Consider the following 9,124-nt stretch of genomic DNA (forward strand, 5'->3'; position numbering starts at 1 on the left):
TTGATGATCGTCCTTCCACGTTTGATATGATGCCTTGGACTACCAAAATATGTGAACGGAAGGATTGTCAAACGATCATTGTATTTTACATTTCCCTCTGAAATTATTGCACATCTCATGTTTACGTAGTTCTCGAAATGCGAAAGTTCATTCACCTCTAGTATCTGAAATGGCGATTTTCCCAATCTTCTCAGTTTAAGAGTACGTTTTAGGGAAACATATTCCGGTCTGCACAACGACAAGCGAATACAAAAGTACTCAACACCAAAAAAATACCCCCGAATGTATTTTTTGCCATCGCTGCCTTTTAACGATCATTCGTTCGTCTCGTTGGACTCGCCCCTTTGGCTGAGTCGATTTGACTCTATCCTGTGAGCGTGTACCGCTAAAGTACAAAATGCGCGGACCCGCTGAAAATATATCATTCTCTTTCAAACCGTAAATCAATGTGGTTGTTTGCCATCGTTTCACATCGCATCGCATCACATCAACAAAGTAACACAATCAGCAACGTGGTGCCGGAGCACTAGTATACCTAACAGCGGTGTTGGGGCGAAAAAAACGACGATTTCTGTTTCGGACACCGGGTTCTTAGCAGCAATAAACACAGTTATTCTTGGTTTAACCTGTGCGTTGCTTCCTCACTGTTACCACCAAAAATGCTCCATCCTAACTGTAAGAAATCAAAAGAATTTGCCAATTGAATTTCAATATCATAAACGATCGAAAGACAGACAGAAACAAATACTATACGATAGGAGCGAAACGTGTGAACGATCCTAAGCTAATAATCTCATCATCGGAAGCGGGTGCAATAAAACCTGATGCAAGAAATAACGGAAAGGAAAGGGACCAAAAAGATCGTACACATTTCTTATCGCGCTAGGCTCCGTTGACCTTAGAATGCAGTTATGAGTCATAGATAAGCTTTAGGCAGGAGTTGCATGTGGTGAAGCACAGATAAGCGATAGGTAAATGAGTCATATGCAAAGGAGCAAGAACGTATTTAGTTTTCTCTTTCTTTCGCACGTTAGATTTGAATTTAGGATAGAATTAGGATAGAATGAAATTGTATATAAAAACCCAAGGTTCTCTGAATAAAGTAAGTAGTCTTTGGAATTGTGTCGTGACGAATACATCCGAAACACCTATTTTGAATCGACTGACGAGTGTTCTTCAGATTCAAGTCTTCCAACGTTCGCAGCAATAATTGTATAATTTGCGCTCGGAGTTCGTGAAGATCTTGTACTCGTTGATCCTCCCGCTTAGTTGGTATTCGATAGATTGTCCAGCTCCCGTTCGTTACTCGTTCCGTACGGAATTAGTGCGAAGGCAGTCAGTTCAATTTATTGAAAGGAATCATTCTGATTAGCTTCCGTTCGTGGCCGGTTCCGTAGGGAATTAGTGCGAAGGCAGTGAATTCAGTTTGTTCGAGGTTAGGCTGATTCTTGCGACGCTTCTACTTCAAATCTGTAAAGTGCCAATCCAGACTCATTACGGTTGATTCCTTCGCTCAACCGAGTTTGCGCATTGGGCAACTTTTACACTAACCTCGTTTTAACAGCAATGGGCTCGCCCTTTTTGCCTTCTTTCACTTGTAGAGGAATCGTAAGATTTACATTGTTAACTCCAATTAACATACGGGGAACAGCCTTTTTGTAGCTTACTACTGGCAGACCCTGGAGATAACGGTAACGTTGTGACAAATCTTCATAATTGAGGCTCTGTTCCGGCAATGTAAGTTCTTTCACGGTGCGAAGATCGTTGAGGTACAACTGTTTTTGACTATCAACTCCTCTAATCGAAACTCGAACTTGAATCCGGCTCGACTCTGGTGACGTTCCCTGTCCATTTTAAACACAATGGTTTCGTCCATCCATCGATACCCAATTGTTCCACCAGGTCACTCTCGACCAGCGACAAATCTGACCCATCGTCCAAGAAGGCAAATGTTTCGATGGATCCACGTGGTCCTGAGATAATCACCGGAACGATTCGGAATAGAAGAGTTTGTTTGTAGCGTTGATGAACGTGATTCTGCACCGTAGATAAACTTTGAATAGACTGACCGTTGGAATGGTTCGAATGTAATAGCGGATGATGACGGTACTGACATCCTTCTATCACGCATTGTTTCGCATTTCTGCAGCTCCTTCTACCGTGTGCGTTTAGGCAACACCGTTAGTTTGTGCAAACTTCCATCTATCGTTTATGGAATACGCTTTGAACATGATACACTCAGCTATTCGGTGATCTGATTCTTTACAGCAAATACAAACTCGTACATTGTGGCTGACTGGTTCACTAAGCGACTCTACTTCTCTAGTGTGAGTGTTGACTGTACCCTTCTGGTGCTGCTTCTGTTGACCACTATAGCCTGCACCAACGTACATAGTTACTTTGCTCACCGCTGTGACAATCCCGTACATAAAATCGCTGAAAGTCTTGAGATTGATAATCGTTTGCTGTTGCATGTACTGCGCCCATTGCATCTTGATGTGTGGAGGTAGCTTTTCAACCAATTCCATCAACAGAGTTGGGTTGGAAAGATGATCTGTTAGTCCGGTAGTTTCCAAATGGTCGCACAGAGTGCGTACTGCCATTCCGAAGTCAATAATGGTCTCCAACTTATCAGCCTTAGGCGGTGCAACACTTCGTACCTTTAGCAGTAAAGCGTGTATCAATAATTCGGGCCGACCATACAACAAACGCAAGGTGTCAATAACTTGCGGCACCGATTCAGGAAGAAGCAACCTACTTTTTACGGATTCGTAGGCGTGACCCTTCAAACAACGCTGGAGGCGCGCCAGATTCTCAGCACTGGAGTACCCACATGCCAGCGTGGTGTTGGTAAAGCTACTTATAAAGATCGGTCCTCTGGATTACCAGAGAAAAGTGGTAAATCGCGAGCCATCACTTGTCTGGCGGCTAACTGCGAGGGGGAAGGACCTGATGCTTGCAATGCATTCGGCTGGATATCATGTTGATAATTATTGGCTCGAGGAGCACATTCAAGATGGCCAGGTATCGATAAAGGAACCGTTAATGTGGGATGACCTTGGGAAATAGGCTCAGTCCCAATATGTTTTGTCAAACTCATATCGTATTTCGGATAAGTTGACTCGAAATTTGTTATTGGTTCTCGATATACATTTTTAGGTTGAGTAGAAAAGTTCTGATTCATGATGGGACTAACTAATGGCTTACCTGATGGCAGTACGGGGGGCACAGAGGGAAACAGTTTACTTACAGTACTCGTTACATCGAAATTCAACTTCGGAACCGTTTTGAGAATCGCACCAGTATATCGCTGCTGATTTCCACAGGGCTGCAAACTATTCGTTGCTCCGTCATTCGGCTGCGTCAGAATGTGCTGTCCACCTGCACAGTTCGTATTATTCCGACTAGTTAAGTTGACTTTGTCAGTTTTGCCTTCCACTGACAACTGATCTCCTCCGGCCGCTTCTTTACCAGTTGTGCAATTATCCGGTTGTTGTTCCACCCATTTCATCACACGTTGCAGGCTTTCCCTTCGGCTCACGCGGCTGCGGTTGTTCGCTTTGTCCTGCTCCTCCTCCAGCTCGAGTAGCATATACTTCTCCAGCATCAGCTTCTTGTCCAAATCGATTGCCTTTTCCAACGCGCGCTGCTGTAGGGCGCGCTCCTCCTCCAGCTTCTGCAATCTCAGAGCGATGCGAGCAGAATTGTTGCTAGATTTTGTGCGAACACTAAGAGGCAGACAGTTCCGGCATGTCCACGGCCTTTCAGCAACCGAATCCGTGACTCCTGCACAACGCATGTGCCACCAATCATCGCACTGATCACACTGCACGAAATTATCATACGTAACGGGGCGCGAGCGATTCACGCAACCTCCCGTCTGATTCTTTGCCGGGGTGCGGTATAATTCATGCTCATTTTCGCGATTTTCACTCATTACGAATGTTTTAAAGATTTGTTGGGGCGAAAAACGATGATTTTTCTTTGTCGGACACCGGTTCTTAGCAGCAATAAACACAGTTATTCTTGGTTTAGCGCAGCTTTAAACTGCAAAATATATTTAATCAAATATGGCTTCCGTGGTGACATTTATAAAATGACTTACACATTCGGTGTTCTCACGTACATGAATTTTAGGTGAAGAAATTCAACTCTTATTCTAGTTGAACAAATTCACTGATGTGTTATACTGAATAAACAAATCTTATGTTTCTAAAAGTCTAACTTTAAATCTACGAAAAATATCCTTTAGCAGTCACCTTTTCACGTTTGAACGTGTACGTTTTTTCGCGTTCGTTGGCGGAAGTAGTTTTTCTCTTTTTCTTCTTTTCGCTGACAGCTCTCACCCCGTGCGTTCGTCGATGACATTTGACGTCAAGTTGAGTTAGGGTGACCATTTGGAACGCATACTAGGAACAGTGCACCCAGCGGCAACAAGCGGTTATAGAATTTCGGCCGCCAGAGTGCTCGAGTTGGCTTGCAAAGTTGCTCACGACAATAAGAAAACCCGCCTACAGAACAGAGCACATTCGGTTCGGTGGCAACAACTAGTTTCAGCGAGTGGCAAACGCAATCGCAAAACGGCAGCAGGTAGAAGAAGGAAAAAGTTTGTTTATACAGACTGCTTTGGTGGCAAAACCAGCCACCGTAAAACACGGCGCTTTTCAGGGCCATTAAATGTTTCAAAGAAGAGTTATTAAAAGTTTTTCACAATACCAATGCATTCTAAAGTGACATAATATGACATATAATATAAACTGATTAATTTTGTTTATGCTTGTTCTTGAACTTATTGGTGGTTGGGGTCTTTTAAATTGATCATTCAGTTTTCACAAACCCTTGCATGGTTTCCAAATTAAAAGTGGCTTCAAATTCCAACAAATTGTATGCAGGATGGTATTAACGAATTTTCTCGGTAGCAAGAAATGCTTTCTCTGGTTGATAGCTGATGTTCAAAATTTACTGACGTTACATCTTCATTGTATAGAAAAATAACTAAGGAGCAACATGATGAGCTATCTATTTCCTGCTGCTCGGTTCTTATTTCAAAGGACTTTAATCCGAAGGTCATCCGTCCCTGTATTTACTGTTGGTTTTTCAGAACGCTTATAGCTCGTTTATTTCTCGACAGATCGTAGAGTTCGTCTCCAAAACCTCAGTTCTTTTTCATTTCTTTTTACATTGTTTGCGGAGACTACAAATCTTACAATTCATTCATCTCCGATACTACAGTTTAAGGTACGGTAATGTGCTCAATAGTGAAATATATGATAGTGAATGAGCGATGACCACCTACGCATTCCCTATCACAGCCATCATTTTGATTGTACGATATGTGCATACGCCAAAAGATGCCCGACGTTGAACATTTTTTTTTTCCCAAAATATATTTTTTATTAAGGCACATGTGGCGTTAGCCTGACGGGGCCGGGAGTCCAATATTTTGACAAATTTTGTCTTACAACTATGTTAGTAATATGTAACCGATTACTCGCGGTTGGCTCGAGGTTAGTATTACAAGTGTTCTCATAATTGGTATGTTGCAGTCTTCGATGCTCTATACGTGTGCCCGACACGGGCTACTTCCTATTGGGATGCAGCTGACCATTAATCAGCAACGCTCCCTAGTCTGTACCCCATATCTAGCGTGGTGCGTCTTTCTCGACTCGAGGAATCCAGGATAGAATGGTCACTAGCCGGCGCAATCATCAGTTCGTGTAGAGTTGTCATGAGCGGTACAACCTTTGGCTCTTGTTGAATGATCAGTGGACTGCACAACATTTGGCCCGTGCATCTGTAAAGAGTGTGTGTATGTATTGCCGCGACTAAGTAAAAGTTTATCGATCGCTAGGAGAGATATGAAACGGGGACACAACGAAGGAAACATCATTAAACGTTGACATCGGCGTTTCTGAGGAACAGGTATAGATGAAGCAGAAGATCAGGATCCCGGCTACCTAAGATATCCCGGACGGGGATATCCGATTGTCTGCCTTTTGCTCTCAGTGCTCTAGAGAGCTGAGAGCGAGCAGCATGGAACCGGATACACGACCAGACGACATGCTCGATGTCGTGGTAGCCATCGCCACAATCACAAAGATTGTTTGCTGCGAGCCCAATGCGATAGAGATGCGCGTTTAGGTTGTAGTGATTGGACATAAGCCGAGATATCACGCGAATGAAATCACGACCTACATTCAATCCCTTAAACCAAGCACTCGTCGAGACCTTAGGGATAATCGTGTGTAACCAACGACCGAACTCATCTTCACTCCACATGCGCTGCCAACTAACGAGTGTGTCCTGACGAGGAATGTGAAAAAATTCATTATAGGCAATTTGCCTTTCAAAAAGTGTGCCTTCTGAAGCGCCCACCTTAGCTAGCGAGTCCGCTTTCTCATTCCCCGGAATCGAGCAGTGAGAGGGAACCCATGCTAAGGTAATCTTGAATAATTTTTCGACCAAAACACTCAATAGATGTCTTATTCTTGTTAGGAAATAAGATGAGCGTTTATCAACTTTCATTGAGCGGATTGCCTCTATTGAGCTGAGACTGTCTGAAAAAATAAAATAATGGTCGATGGGCAGTGTTTCAATGATCCCTAGAGCATAGTATATCGCACCCATTTCTGCGACATACACGGAACAAGGATCTTTGAGTTTGAAAGAGGCACTGGAATTTTCATTGAAGATGCCGAAGCCAGTGGACCCGTTTATGTATGAACCGTCAGTAAAGAACATTTTATCAGATCCAACTTTCCCATATTCTGCCGAAAATATCGGCGGAATATAATCGGAGCGTGGGTGATCTGGGATTCCATGGATTTTTTGTCGCATGGACAGATCAAAAATGACAGAGGAATTGCAGAAGTAAGGGAAGCAAACTTGGTTGGAGATGCCTGGTGAAGGGTGCACGTCGTGGGTAAGGTACTCATGGTATAAAGACATAAAACTTGACTGAGGAGTCAGTTGGAGTAGATTTTCGAAGTTATCAATCACCAATGGATTCATGATCTTGCAACGGATGAGAAATCTGTAGGATAATTCTGAGAACCAAAGAGTAAGCGGGGGTACTCCTGCCAAGACTTCGAGACTCATCGTATGTGTCGAATGCAAACACCCCATGGCTATACGCAGGCAACGATATTGTATTCTCTCCAGCTTGAGAATATGAATCCTGGCAGCTGATCGGAAGCAAAAACTGCCATATTCTAACACTGACAATATCGTTGTTTTGTACAACTGAATGAGGTCTCCTGGATGGGCACCCCACCATGTTCCGGTTATTGTTTGGAGAAAATTGATGCTTTGCTGGCATTTCTGTTTCAAATACGCAATGTGTATTCCCCAGGTACACTTAGAATCAAAATATACACCCAGGTATTTGAAAAACATAGAGTGTTGGATCGTTTTGCCGGATAGGTGAAGCTGGAATTGGGCGGGTTCGTGCTTCCTAGAAAAAACGACCATTTCAGTTTTCTCCGTAGAGAATTCGATACCCAGCTTGAGGGCCCACGTGAACAGATTGTTCAGGGTATCTTGCAACGACTTTTGCAGAACGACGGGATTAGTACCCGTGATGGAAATAACTCCATCGTCTGCAAGTTGTCTCAGCGTGCAGTCTCTAGTTAGACAATCATCCATATCATTGACGTAAAAACTGTACAAGAGGGGGCTTAGGCAGGAGCCTTGCGGTAGGCCCATAAAACTGTAACGAGAAGATTTTGAGTTGCCATGAGAGAAATTCATGTGCTTTTCTGACAGTAAATTGTACAGGAAATTATTCAGAATTGGTGAAAGTCCACGATTATGAAGCTTCTCTGAGAGAATTTCCATGGAAACTGAATCAAATGCCCCTTTGATATCGAGAAAAACGGAAGCCATTTGTTCTTTGCGAGCAAATGCGATTTGGATTTCAGAAGATAGCAGCGCGAGACAATCATTTGTCCCTCTACCTCGGCGGAAGCCAAACTGCGTATTTGACAGCAAATTGTTTGTTTCGACCCACTTGTCCAAACGAAGTAGAATCATTTTCTCTAACAATTTACGAATACAGAATAACATTGCAATCGGCCTATACGAGTTGTGATCGCAAGCCGGCTTGTTGGGTTTCCGTATGGCTATCACTCTCACTTGTCTCCAGTCATGCGGGACAATATTCAGCTCCAGAAACTTGTTGAACAAGTTCAGCAAACGTTGTTTTGCCAAGTCGGGAAGATTCTTCAACAAGTTGAATTTAATCTTGTCCGACCCCGGAGCTGAATTGTTACATGAGAGGAGGGCAATTGAGAATTCTACCATCGAAAAATTCTCATAATCGCATTGGAGCGGAATATCGCGTACGACGCTTTGTGCAGGAACAGAATCGGGACAAACCTTCCTTGCAAATTTGAAAATCCAACGGTCAGAGTATTCCTCGCTTCCATTGGTATGGTTCCAGCCACGCATTCTCCTAGCCGTATTCCAAAGAGTACTCATAGCGGTCTCCCTTGACAAACCATTGACGAATTTCCGCCAATATCCACGCTTTTTTGCTTTAATCAGACCTTTTAGTTTGGCTTCTAGAGCTTGGTACTTTCGAAACCATTCCACTAATCCAGTTTTCCTGAATTTTTTGAAAGCGGATGATTTTTCAAGGTAAACCTTTGAACATTCCTTGTCCCACCAAAGTGATGGAGGACGACGTCGGAAAGTGGTAGCCGGTACACGTTTCTTTTGAGCTTGAAGTGCGCTTTCGTAAATCAAACTCGATATAAAGTTATACTCTTCGAGTGGAGGAAGTTCATGCATCGAAATGATTGCTTCAGATATTAATTCTGCAAATTTTCTCCAGTCAATATTCTTCGTGAGGTCATACGCAATATCGATTGACTCACTAGATTTTGATTCATTGGCGATCGATAAAATTATTGGTAGGTGATCACTACCGTGGGGATCTTGGATTACCTTCCATGTGCAATCCAGGGATAATGAAGAAGAGCAGAGAGATATGTCTAGCATGCTTGCCCGTGCAGGAGGGTTGGCTATCCTAGTTGCTTCCCCAGTATTTAAAACTGTCATGTTGAAGTTGTCGCACAGATCATAAATCAACGTGGCACGGTTGTCATCGTAGAGTGACCCCCAT

This window comes from Toxorhynchites rutilus, chromosome 2 (genome assembly GCF_029784135.1).
Source record: "Toxorhynchites rutilus septentrionalis strain SRP chromosome 2, ASM2978413v1, whole genome shotgun sequence".
Taxonomy (NCBI): domain Eukaryota; kingdom Metazoa; phylum Arthropoda; class Insecta; order Diptera; family Culicidae; genus Toxorhynchites; species Toxorhynchites rutilus.